General features: G+C 39.9%; 1 protein-coding gene across 3 annotated transcripts in view; it reads left to right on the plus strand.

The window, feature by feature from the left end:
• Positions 1-354: 354 nt before the first annotated feature.
• Positions 355-21,639, plus strand: part of MTUS2 (microtubule associated scaffold protein 2) — a 620,405-nt gene continuing 599,120 nt past the window's right edge. For 2 of the 3 annotated variants that reach the window (XM_017951161.3, XM_021929367.2), the window contains exons 1-2: positions 822-906; positions 19,278-19,350. The gene's annotated coding sequence lies outside the window, so the exon portion shown is untranslated. Of the gene's footprint in view, positions 578-821; positions 907-19,277; positions 19,351-21,639 lie in introns of those variants that run through there. The other variant, XM_021929366.2, reaches the window with a different exon arrangement.

The following is a 21,639-nucleotide window of genomic DNA, read 5'->3' on the forward strand; positions in this document are numbered from 1 at the left end:
TCCTGGGGTCTCCCGACGCTCGGGCACCGCGGTGACCAGCGGAGCAACCGCCTGCGCCGCGCCCGGCTCCTGTGGAGGCCGAGGGTGAGGATGGGGCTGGGGCTGGGGCTGGGGCTGGGGCTGGAGCTGGAGCTGGGGCGGGCAGGCGCGCGCGTAGGAGCCGGCGCAGGGGCGGTCGGCAGAGGGCGCTGCGACTCCCGGCTGAGGGGCTGCGACGCGGGGCGCAGAGTGCGGGCCGGGAGGAGGCGCCCGGGTCTCGGCGAGTGCGTCTCCAGGCGGCCAGGAGGGGGTGCGCGTATCAGCTGCCCCGCGCCGCCTGCCGCTCGGGCCCGCTCGCCGTCTGGCCGCTGTCACCGCGGACGGCACCTCGCGGGCGAGGCGCGCGCGGCGCGCTGCGAAGGTTGGGCTGGGCGGCCGCCGGCCCCGCGGCTTCTCTTTGTCCAGGCGAGGCGGCCAGAGGACCAGCCGCGGCCGCGGTTGAGCCGGGAGCGCCTGGGCGTCGCGCGGGCGGTTCCAGTCCCCGGCTGCGCCCCGGCGCTCGAGCGGGGGCGGCGGCCTGGGCGGTGCCTGCGCCGAGGTGAGTGCGGGGGCGCGGAGTGGGGCGCAGCCGCGGCGCGGGCGTGGGCGGGCAGAGGTGATAGCGAGCACCGGCTGCTCCAGGTGCGGGGGCGCCCCTCGCGCTCCACCTGCGCCGCCGCCGCCGCCGGCTCTCAGGGTAAGTTTATCTTCTCCCTTCTGCGGAAACCCTTGACCGCTTAGCGGAGTACAGACCTGTCGGTAAATAGAAAACTCGAGCTGGAGAGGAGGAGGAAGCAGCGTGGCGGAACCTGGCCCGGGATGAGCGTCTCGGTGAGGGCAGTGGTGGCCTCTTGGACATTACATCTTTCTTGGCTCTTTTCGACCCAGGTGAGCGAATCCTCTGCTGCGCTGTCCGGCGGGGTCGGCTGGCTCTGTTGCCCGCCCTCTGGACCCGCCGGAGACAGGTGCGCGGAGTTGGGGAGCGCGCAGCCGGGCTCGGGGCAGCGCCGGGCTGGGTCGGCCTCTCGTCTCCGGAGCGCTGATGCTTCCTGCCCACATCACCTGCTCTGGTTGAGGGACTGCAGCTCTTTTGGCACCTTCGCGTGCTGCCAGGTTCAACACCCCCTGCTTTAGAGGCGTTGGTAGGTTAGTTAAAGCGAGTTCTTCCCTACCCACCCCCAGCTTTGGATAATTTGGTCTGAGTCTTCGTCTTAATTTAGTATGAGTGTGTTATTTCCTTCAAGCTTTATAATGGCAAAGCAGTGAAGCGGCTTGCTACATCCATTTTTTTTTTTTTTCATTCTGAGCCTGTGCACAGAAGGAATTACAGGCACACAAGTGATGTTACTACCATTCTATTTTAAATACAAACACGGAAAGAAGTACTCTTGGCAGGATACCAAAGGCGCCTGTACTCTGTTATATAAGTGCTTAAAAAAATATTTGCTCATTGGTAAAGTTATGTGTGATTACCAGAGCACCTAAGAAGAGAGTGTCATGCTTTAAGTTTACTTGGAGATAAGCAGTGGTTTTAGCTTGAGGTACCCTTTTAAGATAATATAGGACCCTATATTTAAAAAAGTCGTTAGGTAAAATTGTAAAGCATTGAAAAATTGGTTTTGTAAAGTCTATTATGAATTGGTGAGAATTGTTTGACTACTTATTGGTAAAAAGATCCTACGTGTATCCTTTCTAGTTTTCAAACTATTGAATGATTTTATTTTTATCTCTGATGGAAATGTGGTAATAATGAGTTGCCAGTTATTCAAGATGTGTCTCTCTTTCCCTTGCCTTTCCACAGGCCCCAAAACCAGTACTCACATTTCTGGCTATTTTTTTCAGGTAAAAATACAAAAGTAGAAAACATCAGATATACTGATGGCTGGGAAGACCCCTTGTCCCCCCTCCACCTAGTATTCTGTTTTAATTGGTTTGGGGTGATGCTTTGATACCTATAATGTTAAAAAGCTTTCCTGGTGATTCTAACGTGTAGCAAGGGGTGAGACCCATTGTGGAGCATTGTTTTGTCACTTTGTAGCCTATGGTGTTGCTACAGTGGTTTAAGGTAAGTCAAAAATACGTTATTAGAAACATGGGAAGAAAAAAATGGTATTGGAAAGGGGACACATCAAAGAATTACAGCATGTAGACTTTCGTGTTTTGTCTAAATGCTCTTTCTTTATTGTTTTTCCTGCAAAGAGTAGTTGGTGTTTATCAGGGACCCATAATTCCGTGTAGAATACTTTTGGGAATCTTAAGTGATATATATTTCATTTGCGGAAGTACCAATGAAAGTTGAGTAGTAGTGTCAGGGTTCCTTTATGTTTACACGGTAAAGTAAGTCATAGGAAAGATTATTTTCCGTATCAAATTAAAAACTTACTGTATTACTGTAAACTAGTAAATTAAGTGCAAAAAGCTTTTATTGTTTTTAAGGTCAGAAAGAAACCTGGCCTCTGAGGCAGTGTTTTCTGTCTACCTTATGTAATCCCAAATATCCAAATCTAGAAGCAGATCTTATGGATGGTTTATGAAGGCTTATGTAAGAACTCTGACTGTGCTTTTGGTACTCCGTTAAACTCCCTGTTTTGGCTATTACATAATTGACACGGAACTAGACTGTTAAAGCCAAAATCCGGGAGGATGCCCAAACCCACCCCGGCATACACACTTTTATAATGAATTGCTGTTGGCAAATTAGAGGGAACAGCAGGGATGGTGGTTTGTGAACGAGAGGTAAGAATAGCGTCTGGGGGATTGATGTAATAGAAGACTGTTATGCTTAGCGATTTTCTGGAGATTTGAATGCTGTGGCAGAAACCTCTCTAGTCCTTTCTATCTCCAGCAGCGGCAGATCGACTGGGGAGCTAAGGAACCTAAGCCTCAGGTCCCTCCCTCACATAGGCTTCTTCGGAGCCCTCTGGGAGGGGCACTGGCAGTGTGTTCATGTGGTCATCCCTGAGTTTCTATTTGCACTTTTGGATTTTTTTTTTTTTTTTTTTTTAATAGGGAGAGTACTCTTTCTACCTTCCCACCACCAATTATATAAACCCAAGGTTCCACAGACCCTGCATCTATCCCAGGCTCCAGCTTATCTTTGAGTATTAACTTACAAAATTGCCTATTCTTAGTTTAATTTTTGTCATCTGGAAAGATAAAAAAAGAATCTGTACAATATCATAGTTGCCTTGCTGAGAAAATGCAAACTGCTGTAACCTAGGGCTGTGTGGAGCCTCTGAAATCAGGCACTTACCTGGAGAACCAGCTCCTTGCCTCGTAATCTCATGCACGTGGGACTGTTTTGGATCAGTGTGTGAGCTGGAGGTGGAGAAGAGTGGAAATGGGGTGGGGAAGGGAGGAAAGTGGGTTCAAAAAGCTCTTCCTCCTCTCAGAGGCAGGATGCCAGGCGGAAAGGAAGGAAAAAACCCTACTGAAAGATGCTTCATTAATAAAATGTTAATAGGAACAGATAGCATCAGCTCCATAGGAGATCCTTCTGTAAGCTTGTTAGGATTGGTCTCTAATATGAATTTTCAACAGTGAGCAAACAAATTCATTCCTGGAAAATATCCTACAGGAAACAAATGCATGTTTGGAAGGACTAGATGAATATCAGCTTGTTCCCATTAGCAGTTTTTATGAGCAAGTGGGAGGCTTATAATATCCACCACACACGTTTGAAACGAGTTGTTGAAAAGAGTCAAGGAGTTTCCCCTTTTCTCTGAAATGATTTCTACTTCCTGTGTGAATGTGGATGCCTTTAGATCTTATCATCTTGACCCTTCTCACCAACCCATATACCTTGTCTATCAATTATCCATCCATCAGTCATCTATCTACCATCCACCCACCCATCCACAGAGACTCTCCTTTTGACCAAACTTTAGCCAGGCTCCCCTGAGCCCTCTTCTCAACTGGGCCTCAACCTTGGCCTGTAAGAACTGCAGCTTTCAACACAAACAATTTTGTCTGTGCTCCCACCCTCCGAGGGATCTGAAAACACTGTCACATGGTGTATTAGCCTGTTCTCACCCTGCTGATAAAGACATACCCGAAACTGGGTAATTTATAAAGGAAAGAGGTTTAATTGACTCATAGTTCAGCATGGCTGGGGAGGCCTCAGGAAACTTACAATCATCGTGGAAGGGGAAGCAAACACATCCTTCTTCACATGGCAGCAGGAGAGAATAATGAGCAAAAGGGGGAAAACACCTTATAAAACCATCAGATCTCATGAGAACTTACTATCACGAGAACAGCACGAGGGTAATCGCCCCCATGATTCAATTACTTCCCACCTAGTCCCTCTTATGACATATGGGGATTGTGGGAATTATAATTCATGATGACATTTGTGTGGGGGCACAGCCAAGCCTTATAACATGGCATCTAGCAGCCTAAGGCCATGTTCCTGGGATGACCCAGCCTCACTTGCATTCCTGCCTACAAAAGCTCAAGGCTGCCCCAAAGTATTTGTCTTTTGTTCTAGCCTACACAAATGATAATAGGCCCCTGACTTTCATTTTGTTAGATCGTTTATGAAAAACTTACAATTGTAATTCTTTCTCTGTGCCTTTGAGGTATATGTGTATCTCCTACCACCTGAAGTGTCTTCATCAGTGTCTGTGAGCCATTCCTTTGACATGTAATCATCAGGGAGGATAGGGCTCTGTCCTCTAGTCTCTGTAGGTGGGTAGGAGCCTAACTTTGACAAGTGACATTTAGCAGTCACAGATGGCCTAGTCTCATTGGCAAACCCCCTGGTCTGCTTGCTGTAATGTTCTATGTCCTTGACCCTGCTTGAGCCCACACACATTCTCATTTTTCTTCGCTAGTTCCTCATTCTCTCTTTAAAACACCCAGTCACCTCTACCTGAATCGGAGTTGAGCTCAGCTCTATACTGAAGTCTCTTTCACTGTGGTAGTATGGAGTAAAATCTGTCTTGACTGCCTTTAACCAGTGTCCAGATTTTTTTTTTTCCCCCACACCAGCCAACAAAAAAGTTTGAGTGTCACCATAGGCCAGGCACTGTTCTACGTGTTAGGTATAGAGCAGCAAACAAAACAGACAAAAACTGTACCCTTGAGGAACTTACAGTACAATGGAATGAATCAGATGAGGTTAAGTACTTAATATATCAGGTATGGATAGTGCTATGGAGAAAGTAAATCAGAGACGGGGGAGCAGGCGTGGGAGATGGGGAATTGCTCTTTCAAGTAGTGTGGTCAGGGGACGCCTCACTGAGAGGAGATGGTGAGCAGAGCCCTGAAGAAGATGGAAGAGTGAGCCGCCTGACCAGAGTGCAGCTGGCATTGGTGGGGAGCACAGGGAGGCAGCTGCAGGCCGCAGTGGGGGATCTCATGCTCATGGCCAGCTTTTCCTCATGACAGCAGCCCTATCCCCCGCTCCAGCCGCCCGAGTCTGCCCATGAACACTGGTGGTGTTCTTGGGGCTTTAGTAGTGTGGTGGCTTGGAACTGAGGGCCTCCGAGGGCATCGGGATCCAGCCTAGACCATACGTGAATACGAGTAGGGAGGGAGAGTGTATGTTTTCAGTGATGGCTCCCACTGGCTTGTCATAGGAAAGGGACTGGGGCAAGCTCACTCCAGCCTGGACTCCCTGCAGTCACCCTGGGAACAAATGGAACTATGATGTATAAAAGATGTGGACAGTGGGAACCACACTGCTTTTGCTTGAGGAATGTCTTAATACCAAGAACCTAGAACAACTTGCTGAGTGGAGCTGAGCCGGAGAGAATCCCCAGCTTAAAGGCAACTGGGGTTGGTTAGGGTTTGAGGAGGGGAAATTATTCAGACGTTGACTGAGGTTCCTGCATGCCCAGATGGCTGCCCTACATCTGCTAATCAGAACACCACAGACACACACACGCACACACACACACACGTGGACCTGGCAACAGGCTATCATGAATTTCTTAGTGGAGAAGGTGAAGAAGCCATTGGGGAGCTGCAGCCAGGGCCTGTCTGCTGGTTTTTAGTTACAGCCTTCCTGTACTCATGGAGACAGGGGTATGGAACTGGGGTGGGATAGCTGTTTCATTTTTTAAGCTGTTAGCTTGTAACAATTTTAAACTCAACAACCAAAACAGAAATCTCTCATATAGAGTTTCCTTGGATTGTTTGCTGGTGGTTAGGGAGCATCACAGCAGCTTGAGTGAACGTATGCAGCTGGCATTGGGGATGTGGCATTTATAGGAGTCTGGTGTTCCTGACTCTCTTCTCTGTGCCTGTCATGACTTCTTGCGGTCTCTTACTTTGCAAGCGTCTCTCATGTGCCCTATTGTAGTTGGAAAATAGGGGACTTAAGGTCATTCCTGGGTATTTGATATTCTTCTTTAGCTTTTGTAAATGGGCCGCCTTCTAATTGGTTGTATATATTCTATATGTTGGTTGAATTACATATAACCAATAATTGATATATAGAAAGCTATTCTAAAATGTAATGTAACCAAGCATTTTTCAAACTCTTGTTAATTATAACCTTGTTTTGTGGTTATTTTCCTTGGATCTTCTAGATAGATGGTCATATCATCTGCTAAATAAGTACATAAATCAATAAATTTAAAATAAATGATTTTAATTTAATTTAAAATAAATGGTTAGATGAATGAATAGTTAAAATAAAAAATGATTACTTTGGTCTCGTTATTTCTATTTTTTTTATCAGTTAGACTAGATAGAAGGAGAAGAGACTGTTTATCTGTTGAGAGATTTTAAAAACAAGATTAGTGTATTTCAGCCAAATGTACTTCCCTTGTCCCAGAGAGGATAGGCTGTATGATCTCTGAGGTCCTCTCCTTGTTAGTCTTTTTACTGTGTTTACTGTAGACCCATTGTACCAGTATGTTCAGTTCCCATAGAAAAACAAAACAGTGTGTACACACAGTCATTATAGGTAAGTCAGCAGTGTATGTGATTAGGGCCAAACCAGTGTTGGTGACTGCCTGATACTGACTTTAGAAAGTTTGACTCACCTTGCAGAAATGAAAAGCCAACATCGTGCATTAGCATCTATGAAGACTGTAATGAGGCAAATACATTTGTCCAGAAACAGACTGATATTGATACAGTGATTTTAAGTGCTTTCCCCAAAAGTACCATAGAGAAAGCAAGAAATATAGAGCCGTGGATTACAATAAATGATAATAAAACAGCAGAAGCAAATAATGCACACTTAATAGGGAAGTTTATTTTCCACACTTCATCAGATTGCTACTGCAAAGTACTAGTCTAAAAACTTAATATGAACACCGTCTCTGTAAATATGGGAGAAGTAATCTTAAATCATCCAGAATTAATTATCTTTGTACTAAGCTGTTTAACATTACTCATTGAAAATAGCTTCTCAAGACAGGCAGTATTTTTCTACACACAAATAATTGTGTTCTCAGGTTGGAAATGTTGCCACATATTAAACCAGACACATTTTTTGCTTCTAATTCTTGTATTACTATCAGTTTATTTCAGGGGAAGTTAATTTGAGAATTGAAATCATGTAGCAGAATGATTTTGGTTGAAATTGATGTTTCTAAGCCTGATGCATTTTCTATTAGTGTTATCATTGGAAGTTTGTACAGTGAACATGCCAAACATTACGTTTAGTTTTCTGAAAACTCTAGCAAGTTTTTTTTTTTTTTAAATCCACATTATATTAGTTTAACTGGCAGGTAGTAATTAGTTTTATATTGAGTGAGCTAATTTGCCACTACTAGCAGATTTTGAAGTTATTTTAATATAAATACATTGTCCTCTACCCCCAAACTTTATACTGAAAATTTTCTGCCAAATTTTAGGATTTTAATTTTGATAATGGCGCAAGATATTGGAATAAAATATAAATGTGAGTTAGCATTAATATCTCAGTTTAGGGAATAACAAAGCAGGAATGTGGCCTGCAACCACATTTCTCCAGGGTCAGCACTAGAGAGAGGCTAGTTGAGCCCTTGCCTCAGGCACAAAATTTAAGGGACACCAAGATAGTCAGTAATACAAATAAAAATTTTATGCAGTTTAGAAAATCAAGATTAATGCAAAAAATCTATAATGAACAAAATATCAAAATTTTAAAGGAAGACAGGATCAGTATTACGGATTTTTCCTTTTGTGTCAGGCTCCAGTTTGGTTGGTAACAGCACTGTTACTGATTCTATCTGTAATTAAAGTTTTAGTATTTCGTTCATCATGGATTTTTTTCCATTAATTTTGATTTCTTAAAAATATTTCATTAATATATTACTTATCTCAGAAGCACATCTGAATTATTGGAGTAAAGACATTCTGAAAAGTCTCTTCTGCACAACAACAATGAAAGCACTGGCAAAAATACCAAAATAAACTGTTTTAGAATGGTGGAAATTAATCAAGGGTTTATAACAATCTGAGGAATATTTATTCAAGAAAAAGGTCTGAATCTCAGTAAGAACAGTGAACTTTGTGATTTTTAAACTTACCTTATTCCCATTCTTTCCTCTGCAGCTCCATTGTAGCCCTCAAAACTAATAGCCTAAGCTAGGCACAGTGGCTCACACCTGTCATCCTAGCACTTTGGGAGGCCGAGGCGGGCAGATCACCTGAGGTCAGGAGTTTGAGACCAGCCTGGCCAATGTGGTGAAACCCCATCTCTACTAAAAGTAAAAAAAAAAAAAAAATTAGCTGGGCATGGTGATGTGTGCATGTAATCCAAGCTACTTGGGAGGCTGAGGCAGGAGAATCACTTGAACCTGGGAGGTGGAGGTTGCAGTGAGCTGAGATGGCACTACTGCACTCCAGCCTGGGTGACAGAGCAGGACTCCATCTAAAAAAAAACCAAACAAACCAAAAACAACAACTAATAGCCTAGAAGCCACTGAAAGGGACAAAACAGGTTTAAAGCCCTCCAAGATCCCAGTCTCAGAAAATTGTCACTATGTGATTGCTCTAGAAGCTTCCTAAAATCTCCATTCTCAGAGCTTGTTTTGCAGAGCCCTAGGGCATTTGTGGAAAACAATCAGCAGTAATTGTTTAATCTCTCAGCTGCCTGAGGCAGTGACACCAGTTGGGGTTAACCAAAAAAACTTAAAAGGAAAAATTGGGAAAGGAGATATCTATGGGGGCTTTAAAAAAAAAAAAAAGGAGATATGTATGGGGGCTTTAAAAACCTTTGATGTAGTCTTTGGAATCCAGAAGGCCCATGTCTGTATGTCCAAGAAATACTTAAGAAGGCCTTAATCTGTCATCTCAGACTATCAATGAGGCTTTGCATAAGTAAAGTAGGAAGAGAAGACTAAGAGTTGTAAACTACCTCCTGGAGTGGTGAAAGCATGTACCCCACCCCCCAACACACACAATCCCTCAGCAAGGGCTGTGATATGTATTGGTTCAAGACAGAAATCTCTCTCCCATCATTAGCTGACCACTGAAGCTAGACTTCAGCAGCTGAACATGGTAAAGAAAGTAGACTTTACGTAATTTGGGAAATAGCAATAGAAACAATAATAGCAACAAATATAACAACAAATCTTTATGCAGTGTGGAATCTTATTTCTAGAGTTGCCATATTTTTTTAAATCCAGTTTTCAACATAAAATTTCCACACACACACAAGCAGTAGCATATGGGCCATAACAGGAAAAACAAAAGTATCCCTGAGAAAGTCCAGATACTGGACTTATTAGACAAACATTTTAAATTTGCTATTATAAATGTGTTCAAAGAGCTAAAGGAAACCTTGTCTGAAGAATTAAAGTAGGAAAATGGTGTCTCATCAAATAGAGAATATCAGTAAAGAGGGGGAAATTATTAAAAAAGGAGTAAAATAGAAATGAAATTGAAAAGTACAGTGATTGAAATGAAAAAAAATTTATTAGAGATGCTCATCGGCAGTTTTGAATTAGAAGAAAGAATCAGCAAACTTGAAAATAAATCAATTGAAATTATATACTATGAGGAACAGAAAGTCAAAAGAATGCAGAGAAATGAACAGAACATCAGATTTGTGGGATACCATTATGAATACTAACATATATGTAATTGAAATCTCAAAAGGAGAAGAATGAGAGAAAGGGGACAGAAAGACTACTTGATGAAATAATGGACAAAAACTCAAGCAGCAAGAGAGAAGTGAGTAATCATGTACAGAGGATCTTCAATAAGATTAGCAGCTGACTTCTCATCAGAAACTGGAGGCTAGAAGATAGTGGAATGATGTATTCAAAATGCTGAAAGACAAAAAATTGTCAATCAAGAATTCTATGCCCAGCAAAACTATTATTCAAAAAAGAATGAAAGATTAAGATGTCTCAGAAAAACAAAAGCAGAGAATTTGTCACTAGCAGACTGCCCCTACAAGAAATATTAAAGGTAATCATTCAGTTTGTAACTAAAGGACACAAGTCAGTAACACAAATCCACAGAAAGAAATAAAGAGTAGCAGTAAAGGTAATTGTATAGGTAAATATAAGAGAGTACAAACCACTAAGAAAATAACTAAAAAATGTATAGTAAAAGAAACAGAATGAAAATGAGACACTGAAAAATGTCTATTTAACATTAAAGAGGGCAGTAATGGAGGAACAAAAAGACGTCAGACATAACAGACAACAAATAGCAAAATGGCAGACGTAAAATTCTGCCATTTTTAGTTTTTACTTTAAATGTAAGTGGACTAAACAGTCTAGTCAAAAGGCATGGATTGGCAGAATTAATAAACATGAAATAAACATGACTCAACTATATGCCATTCACCAGACTCACTTTATACATGAAGACACAAATACTGTGAAAGTAAAAGAATAGAATAAGATATAACATGAACATAGTAATAAAAGGAGAGCTGGAATGGCTATACGGATATGAAGTGAAATAAATTGTAAGTTGAAAATTATTACAGAAGACAAGGTCATTACCTGTTGTTGAAGGGATCAGTTTCTTAGGAAGTCAATTTGAACATACATGTATTTAACAATAGATCCCCTAAATATGTGAAGCAGAAACAGAATTGGAAGAAGAAATAGAAAATTCAACAATAATATTTGGAGATTTCAGTACACATTTTCTTTCTTTCTTTTTTTTTTTTTTTTTGAGACAGAGTCTTGCTCTGTTGCCCAGGCTGGAGTGCAGTGGTGCCATCTTGGCTCACTGCAACCTCTGCCTCCTGAGTTCAAGTGATTTTCCTGCCTCAGCCTCCCAAGTAGCTGAGACTACAGGTTCATGCCACCATGCCTGGCTATTTTTTTAAATATATTTTTTAGTAGAGACAGGCTTTCACTCTGTTGGCCAGGCTTGTCTCAAACTCCTGAACTCAGGTGATCTGCCTGCCTCCACCTCCCCAAGTGCTAGGATTACAGGTGTGAGCCACTGTGCCCGGCCTCAATACCTCATTTTCAATAATGGGTTGAAACTGAGAAGATCTTATTTTTTGCTGAAGATCAGCAAGGAAATAAAAGGCTTGAGCAACTTTATAAGCCAACTGGAATTAACAGACACCTAAAGAACACTTCACCCAATGGTAGCGGAATACACGTTGTCTTAAATGTCTCTAGAAAATTCTTTAAAATAGACTATGTCACAGAACAAGTTTTAATGAATTTAAAACGGCCGAAATAATACAGAATATGTTCCTGACCACAATGGAATGATATTAGAAATCAAGAATAGAAGGAAATTTCAGAAATACAGAAAATGTGGAAATTAACACACTACTAGTGGGTTACAGAATAAATCGGAAGGCAAGTTAGAAAATAGTTTGGGAAGAATGAAAACAAAAACATAACACAATGAAACTTCTAAAATGCAACTAAATCAATAGTTAGAGGGATTTTATCTATTAATAACTATATTAACAAAAGAAGAAAGATCTCAAACCAACAACCTAAATTTTCACCTTAATAATGTAAAGAAAGAGCAAACTAAGTAAACTAAATATATATTTATATGTAATGTGACATAATATATTAAAATTGTATATATTTAAAATTATATATTTATAGATAAATAATAAAGTGAATATAAACTAAATATAGTAAGGACTAGAACAGAAGTAAATGAAATAGAGAATAGAAAAACAATAGAAAAAATCAATAAAAACAAAAAGTTGTCTTTTGAAAAGATCAAAAAATTGACAAATCTTTAACTAATAGAAAAAGAGAGAAGACTCAGTTATTAAAACCAAAATAAAAGAAGGAGAATCACTACCATTTTAGAGAAATTAAGAACATTGTGAATACATTTATTTCAACAAATTATATAAACTGAATGAAATGGGTAAATTCCCAGGAAGACATATACTACCAAACTGACTCAAGAAGAAGGGGCAGATCTGAAGTGACCTATAACGAGAAAGGAGATTGAATTAGTAATCAAACATTTTTCCACGAAGAAAAGCCCAGACTGGGATGGCTTCACTGGTAAATTCTACCAAATGGTTAAAGAATTAACAACAGTTTTGCATAATGTTTTTCGAGAAGATAGACAAGGAGGGAACATTCTTGGCTCATTCTTTGGGGCCAATAGTACTTTGATACAAAAGCCAAAGACATCACGAGAAAAATATCAGCTGTTATTCTGTATGAATATAGATACAAAAATCTGCGAGGAAATACTACCAAACAAATCAGCAGTTTATAAAAAGGATTGTATACCATGACTAAGTGGGATTTATCTGAGGAGGGCAATGCTGGTTTAACATCTGAGAATCAATCAATTTAATATACCATATTAATATAATAAAGTACAAAATCCTCATAATCATTTGAATAGAAACAGAAAAAAAAAAAAAGCCACTTGACAAATTCAAACAGCACTTCATGATAAAAATACAAAACTAGGAATGGAAGGGAAATTCCTCAACCTAATGAAGGGAATCTGTGAAAAACCCACAGCTAACATCGTACTTATGAAAGACTGTTTTCCTTTTAAAATAAGGAACAGGCAAGGATGTTTACTGTTTTCACATTTATTCAGCATAATACTGAACGTTCTAGCGAAGGCAGTGAGGCAAGGAAAAGAAAGAAGAATCATCCGGATTGGAAAGGAAGAAGTAAAATTATCTCTTTGCAGATGATGTGATCTTGTATGTAGAAAATCCTGAGGACTCTATACACAGACTGTGAGAACTAAAAAACAAGTTCAGTAAGGTGGCCATATACAGGATTAATAAAAATCAGTTGTATTTCTATGCACTTACAATTGACAATATGAAGATGAAAATTTCCGTTTGTAGTAGTATCAAAAACAATAAGATATTTAGGAACAAATTTAACAAAAGACATTCAGGACTTGTATATTAAAAACTGCAAAACATTGTTAAAAGAAATTAAAGGTAATGTACATAAATGAAAAGACATCCTGTGTTCATGGACTGGAAGACTTACTAAGGTGACAATGCTTCCCAAATTGATCTGCAGATTTAATGTAATCTCTATCAAAAACAGAGGTCTTTTCCTTCCAATAAATTGAAAAGCTAATCCTCAAATTGATATGGAAATGCAAAGGACCCAGAATAGTCAATGTAATCCTGAAAAAGCAGAACAAAGTTGAAGGAGTCACATGTCCCAATTTCAAAACTATTTTAATATAAAACTAAGGTAATAAAGACAACGTGGTGCAGGCAAATTATGTCCTTATAGATCAGTGGTATAAAACTGATCCATAAGGCCGAGAAGCAAACCCTTGCATTTTTTATGAATTGGTTTTCAAAAAGGTGACAAGATAATTCAATTCAAGAAAGGATGATCTTTTTAATAAATAGTGCTGGAATAACTAGTTGCCTATGTGTAAAAGAATGAAGTTGGATCCTGCTTCATACCATATACAAAATTAACTCAAAATGGATTATTGACTTAAATGTAAAATATAAAACAGTAAGTCTCAGGAATAAAAGTAAGAGTGAACCTTCATGATCTTGGATTAGGCAATAGTTTCTTATATGTAACACCAAAAGCAGGAGTGATGAATATATACGTTAGTCTTCATAAAAATTATAAAATTGTTTCCTTCAGAGGATATCATCAAGAAAGGGAAAAGACAACCCAAAGAATGAGATTAAATTTTTGCAAATTACACTTCTAATAAGGATCTTCTATCCAGAATATACACAAATGATTTCACTCAACAGTATAACTTTTGGGGGATGATAAAGACAAATAACCCAATTAAAAATTCGACAAAGGATTTGAATTGACATTTCTCCAAAGAAGATACACAGGTGGCCAATAAGCATATGGAAAGGCAGTCCACATTAGTCATTAGGGAAATGCAAATTAAAACCACGATAATATATCACTACACATCTACTAAGATGGCTAAAATTAAAAAGACAAAATTAAGTGTTGGTGAAGATGTGGAAATGTTGGAGCCCTGATACCTGCTGGTGGGACTGTGAAATGGTACAGCCGTTTTGGGAAACAGTTGATAGTTACTCAGATTATAGGCATAGAGTAACAACATGACCCAGAAACTCTATTCCTAAGTGTATACTCAAGAGAATTGAAAACTTACATCCGTATAAAAACTGGCACATGAATGTGTACATAGTAGCCTTAAACTGGAAGCAATCCAAATGTCCATTAACTGATTAATAGATAAATAAGATATGGTGTATTCATACAATAGAATATTATTCAGCCATAAAAAGCAATGAAGTACCGATTTCCGGTACAATATGGCCGAACTTTGAAAGCATTTTGTTAATTGAAAGAAGCCACACACAAAATACCACATGTTATATGATTCTGTTTATATGAAGTATTCAGAATAGGCAAATTCAAGTGACAGAATTGATTATTGATTGTCAGGGGCTGGGCTAAGGAGGGCCGTGGAGTATCTGCTAATGGTATGGGTTTCTTTGGGGGGTGATGAAAATGTTCTGGAATTTGATAGTGGCGATGCTTGCATGACCTTGTGAATATGATAAAAACCATTGAATTGCACCTTTTAAGATGATGAATTTTATGTTATCTGGGCTACATATCAGTTAAGTCGTTACTTAAGAAATTGTTTATCTTCATTTCTGAGAGTTTTAGTTCCCCCCAAGGCAGGTGCTCTGCCTGTCCTGCTCAGATTTCAGTAAAATATCTAGATTGGAAGATAAGAAACCTGAGGAGTTACATGTGAAGTGCCAGCAGCTATAGTAGAGTAGAAGCTTAGTGGCTCAGTGAAACTCTGAAAGCAATATTCTGTGAGCTTTAGGTGTCGGGACAAACTCTGTGTGCTTAGCAGGGCCATGTTGTTCAGCACTGCAGTTCAGTCTTTGATGCTCTGGCTCTGTGTCATTCAGAAAGGTTAAGTTATGCTGAGCATCATGTCAATGGATTTATTAATAAGGAAGAGTTAAGGCATACTTTATAGGGTATATTTCTGTTCAATAGAAATATAACATGAGCTGTATATGTAATTTTCTGTTTTCTAGTACCTGCATTTAAAAATCAAAAAGAAACATGGAATTAATTTTAGTATATCTTATCTAACCTGAAATATTTAAAATATCATTTTTCATGTGGAAATATTCTACATTTTTTCATGTTGAATCCTCAAAGTAATGTATTTCATACTTAGAGCACATCTCAGTTTAGACTAGCCACATTTCAAGTGCTCATTGGCCACCCCTTGCTGAGTGGCTACTGTCTTGACAATGTTAAGAGTGATTTTCATGAAAGTAGATGCAAAGCTTTCAGAGACGCAGCATGGTACACTGGTTTTGAGTTGGATCCAGATTCAGATTCTGGCTTTGGCTCTAGCACTGCATTTATTTATTCTTAAAATATTTACTGACATCTGTTCTCAAAAATCATAGTCTATTTCTACATAGGGTCAGGCATATGAATACTGGAGAGAAGTATCATGTTTTATTGTGCTAATTATTGCAAGACCCAGGGAAGGGAGTGGTCATTTCTAGCTAGGAAAGAGTTGCTGGTGGTCAGGAAGAGCTTTGCAAAGAGGAGGGGTCTGAGCTCCGTCTTGGAAGAGGAGGTAGATGAGGGCAGAGGCGTTCTAGGAGGAGGCAGGAGCAAGGGCAGTGAGGAGGCTTGCAACAGCACTGCCCAGGCGATTGCTTATAGCTTGGTTCACATGGAGGAGGAATGGTTGGTTGGAAGGGTGGTGTGGCTGAGCTGGAGTTGAGGGCCATGTTATTCCAGGGCACCTGCAAGGGGCTTTAGAATGCATTCCTTTTTTCTTTTTTTTTTTTTTATCTGAGTTCAAGATTTATTATCAAGCTACATTAATCAGGACAGTGTGGTATTTATGCTAAGTTATTAAGTTATACAAATAGATTAATGGAATTGACTATGAACTGGAATTAGATCCATACATATACAGTCAATTTATATACAATGCATTTCATATTAGACAGTGAACACCCATAGAAGAGCTTCAAGAAGTAAGTGATGAGTTGGGATTTGATCTTTCTTGCGTTGTTACCTTGGGCAAGTTATTGACCTTTCAGATCTGCTCCCTTAGTCTCCTGTTCTGCAACATTGGGTGATTGAAATCTACTCAGGCTGTTGCTATGAAGATTAAGTGAACTAGTATATGAAGCATACCTGATGGTCCAGCTCAGACTCCTGCTGAATCGAGAGAGTGCTTCTCTGGTAGTGTCCATCTGTTGCCCTAGCTCCTGTTCTTCAATGTAGTTGTGCTGCAGCAGTACCCAGGGAAAGCTTTCAAGAATATAAATTGTTGGAGCACAACAATCAGCCTCAGGGTGTTGTCCAGGAATCTATGTTTAACAAATCTATGTTTAACAAATTCTCTCCGTGGGTATTATGCAGCCACCTGTTTTGGGTTTGCATACCAATGTGTAGAGTTCACGTCCTCAACTCTTGTCTAGGACTCTGGGCCATTCGGTAACATCAGCTCTTCCTGCCTCTTACATCAGCTTCCATGTACTGTTTCCTGGCCGATGGTCTTGTAGACCCTAGTCTGATCACAATGGTAATTACCAGTGGCCTCAGGCTACTCTGTTTCATGTTGCCCAGTTGGTTCTTAGGTTGCTCTTCATAGATTGGCCTCATTGAAATGATACCTGACATCTTCTACACATGTATATATCGACTTCACAGACCTTAGCCAGTACTCCTTAATTTTGTTCACACTCTTATTTAATTTCCATGTTAACATAAAGTCACTTTCTAACTCCATTCCACAATGTAAAGTATAATTCCAACTGGTCTATTAATTCAGAGCTGTTCTATTTGCAGCTCTTTATCTATGACCGTACCCATAATAATAATAATGACAATTTTTTTTTTCTGTTACAATCAGTACTATCATTGCCATCATTGATACATTTACCTTCAACCCTGTAGTGGTCCACAGCAGATCCAAATATCTCTGTTTAAAGGGGAAAGTCGCTATTGGAACAACACAGAGTGCCTCTGAATGTCAGATTTACTTTGCTTGCATTTAATTTCATGGTCTTACGTGTTTTTAAGATTCTGATTGGATGTGAACAAAATGACAGGTTTCATCTAGCATATCAACTTTGACTTTGTCACCACCGTTCTGTGACCATGTCACAGAATGCTGATTTTAATCCTCCATCTTATCCTCACATAATTAATCTGAAAAATAGGGAATGAGAAATGGGTGGTACTAAAAAGAGATTAAAAAGTTCATTTGGCAGCTGGCTGCTCTTTCATGCAAAAACAAAACAATTTATAGTAGGCTGCTGGTTTAATGGGTCTCCTGATGGGAGGGAAAATTATTTAAACCCTTTTCTATTCCTTCTCAGAAGAAAACGTCCTTTGGGAACTTGTGAATTTTCTGTACCTGGGGTACCCAAATGGCCTTGATTGCACTAGTTTTTACTCCCATTAGCGTTGTGCATGCTTTGAGTTAACGTTATTGTGGGGTGGTTGTGATGCTGTTGTGCTGGTGGTGGTAGTTGTGGGTAGGTCCTAAAATAGATGGGTTACTACATTTATTACAAGACAGAAGTAAATGTTCACTTCATTGCCCCATGGACTTGGGTTTGGACCTGTGTGGGGTGCTGCTCCCTGGCCACGCCTGTCCTGAGCTAGTGGGCAGCTCTTCTGCACGCTTCCCTCTGCATCTTATTCCTGCATCCATCTGCCCCCTGCATCTTGTCCCTCGCTTGCTCTTGCCTGCTTTCCCTTTCACCTGCCCCTGTTGGAGATCAGCATGCTCCCTCTCACCTTTTTGTCTTCCAGCCCTCAGCTTTTCTTTCTGTCACATCTATGCTCTTGGAAAAGAGTCTTATGTTGCAAGGGGGAAGTCGAGGGGGTTGGAAGTAAACGGGGGACTGGGTGGGAAGAAATAATGGAAAAGATACACATAAGCCCTTCCAAATGCTGGAGGTCATTCCTTTCCTTTCTTATGTTTTAGATACCATTGATGGTAAGTTAGAATGGAATCAGTTACTCATACCCAGACCATTGATGTTACTCAGAAAAATGATGTATGTTGAGCAACAGGTAGTTTAGAAAATGTAGTTGTTTCATAATCACCGGGGTTTTCAATCCTGTTTATTTTTTTTTGTTTGTAAAATTATGAAATTGCCATGTGTGTAGGTAAAAAATGGTTGAATAATCAGCAATTTTGTATAAGTCAACCTACTAATAGCAGCCATTCTGTGGTATATATGCCAGTAACATTTGGGAGGAAAATTTGTCTCTTTTCTACCACTAGTAACTAGTCTTCCTGTTGGACAATTTAGAGAAGAGAGTTATTTGCTGATTTTTTGAATTAAAGTTTTCTTAATGATTTAATTAATATTAATGTTAATATTGTGTGTAGGATTCATAGTTCCTCTGTTTTTTTATTGCTTCTGAATTAGAAGAAGATAAGCATGACAGTATAAATTTGGTGCATAATATGAAAATTAAGATCTATAAAACGGACATGATTGTTCATATATCAGAGGTATTCTTCCCTTGACAAAAGCTCTGTCTTAAGTCCTTAAGATACTTCATTTATATGGTGTATTTAAGAATCAGTTTGCAGATCATTAACTACTTGAGGGATTAATATAGAAAGAAAATTGAAGTCATGTAATCCACTGAGGATTAATCTGGAAATAAGACTGAGTATCTCTAAAATCCTACACTCAGCTAATGGAAAAAATGGTGAGTTGATGAAGCAACTCCAATTATGAAGAGTCTGTGGTATAATTATTGCATAGATTCAGGGACTTCTGAACTAAGTTTATGTTTTGGTGAGAAGACCTATTATAATGAAATTACTGTTTATGCCTTCCTGAATCTTTCTCCTTCTAAATTTTCCTATATCTTTTTCTTTTTAAGGTTTCCACAGCTGGATTGTTTACTAGGGCCCATTGTCACCAATGGCAGTAAAACTCATTTTCTGGCGAGCAGGGTGAGTTCATGTGGATTTCTACCTGATTTATTATTCCATTCGATTTGGGCCTGTGATTGTCTCTCAAATGTTGTTTACTTCCTGAAACTCAAGGTAAATAGCTGGTGGTAGTTTTTTTTTTTTTTTTTTTTTTTAAATAAGTGATATTATTAATGAAACAAGTCAATGAAAATAAATTATATGAAAGCTTAATTTTTTTTTTTTAAAGCTGTGAGGAATCTAGTTAGATATTGACTGAGTTCAAGTAACGTGTTAGTGATTTTAAATTGGTAGGGTGTGTTTAGAGTTGACACCGCTTAATAGCAATTGATCTTCTGTAACAAAGGGTCATGTTAGCATGTGTTTAGTAATATTAACGGGCAGCCATAGGACATGAGCTTTAAGTAGGGGATGTGCTTGATAACTGAAGTTACTGAGGGAAGAAGACCAGATTGGGAGGAAAAAGGTGAATGCAGTGCAAACAGTCCATTAAACTAAGAGCAGAAGCTTTAGTGAACAGCCAAGACCACAGAAAGCTTAAAACGTTTGAGGGAAGCTTTTCTGAAGGCTGCTGCTAGCCCATATGGCACTTTGTGCAAATCAGACCAAAGCACCCCTCTGTAAGACATTTCACTTCCATCTGATGGGAAATTATTCAGCTATACTGATTTTTAGTACAAGACATTTTATTGCCATGTGCTAGAAAATTGTAATATAAATAATCAAATTACCCATCTTTAAATCATCAAAGTGTTAATAAAAATACGAACAGCTTTTAAACGAGTAGAGAGATGCTTGCGATGAGACTGATGCCTCCTTAAACATGGTGCTCTTCCACAGTGCGCAACCTGAGCAACTGGCAGGTTGGCTCTGCCTTGTTGGGATTCAACTCATGATAGACTCTAAGGAAGGAACACTTTTTATTAAGGTCTAGTCATAGGGGACAGAGGATAGAAACAAGAGTTTGAGGTTTGGCTTTGACTAGAAACTTGGGTAGCTTGAAAGAAACTTATCGGAAGCACAGTAGCTATAGGTTTGGGGTCCCAAAGGGGTAGCCTGAACTTTCTAGGGCTAAAACTAGGAAAGAAACACCTACACTGTGCTTTAAACTAAATTTATGACTGAGTTGCTACCATGTGGTGATTTATAGTATGTGCTTTCAGATTCACCCTACTTTAATCACGAAAGCTTCATTCTATAGATCACCACCTGTGTGGTGTCCTTGTTCTCAAAGATGATTTAAACTTGGACTGTTTTTCTCCGTAAAAGAGATTTGCTTTCAGAATGTTGAGTATATTCATAATGGATGGTTCTTCATTACTTACAAATTTTTGTAAATAATCTTCTGATGAAACAAAAAGCTATGATGTTGCTGTTAGGTGTATTTGATAGATGTTGGTTGACAAATATAGGCTAAGTGGGATGTGGCAATACTTTGGGGCCAGATTTAGGGGCTGCAGGTGGAGTATGTGACTGGTGATTGAAAAGTTAATGAGGAAATTGGAATAGATATGGGGAAAAGTCATATGCAGTGCAGGTAGGTGGATGTGGCAGTCATGGTAGTTGGAGGCATGGTGAAAGTGGTGGAGGTTGTGGGGTGGTGAGGATGGTGGTGGCCGCTGGAGTGGCTGGATGGTTGGTAGTGGAGGGCTGGCAGCTGCCCCTGTGGCACTGAAGACACATAAGAAGGAAGAGATGACAGATGGAAAAGATGCCAGGCTGTGGACACAAATTATGTGGCCTAAGTAATAGCTTTTGGTTTCTTGGGTGCTGGAGACAAATTGACCAGAGGGATATTCAAGGGGCCCTCTCTTTGTGGGATGAAAAGTTCGTTCTTTTTTTTTTTTTCCTTTTTTGATGTGGAATCTCACTCTGTCACCCAGGTTGGAGTGCAGTGGCACAATCTCGGCTCACTGCAACCTCCACCTTCCAGGTTCAAGTGATTCTCCTGCCTTAGCCTCCCAAATAGCTGGGATTACAGATGCGTGCCACCACGCCCAGCTAATTTTTGTATTTTTAGTAGAGATGAGGTTTCACTATGTTGGCCAGGATGGCCTTGATCCCTGACCTCATGATCTGCCTGCCTCAGCCTCCCAAACTGCTGGGATTACAGGCGTGAGCCACCGTGCCCGGCCAAAGTTTGTTTTCTTACTGTATCATTTATCCCCTTCTCCCCCATTCCCCTCTATGTATATAGTGGAGGATTTGATACTCTGAATACAGAAGCACAGAAACATGATTGATTACAAAAATCATTCATTCAAAAACCATTTTTGCCCCGATGTTATTTACATCTAAAACGACCTCCCC

This window comes from Papio anubis, chromosome 15 (assembly GCF_008728515.1).
Source record: "Papio anubis isolate 15944 chromosome 15, Panubis1.0, whole genome shotgun sequence".
In the NCBI taxonomy this organism is placed as follows: domain Eukaryota; kingdom Metazoa; phylum Chordata; class Mammalia; order Primates; family Cercopithecidae; genus Papio; species Papio anubis.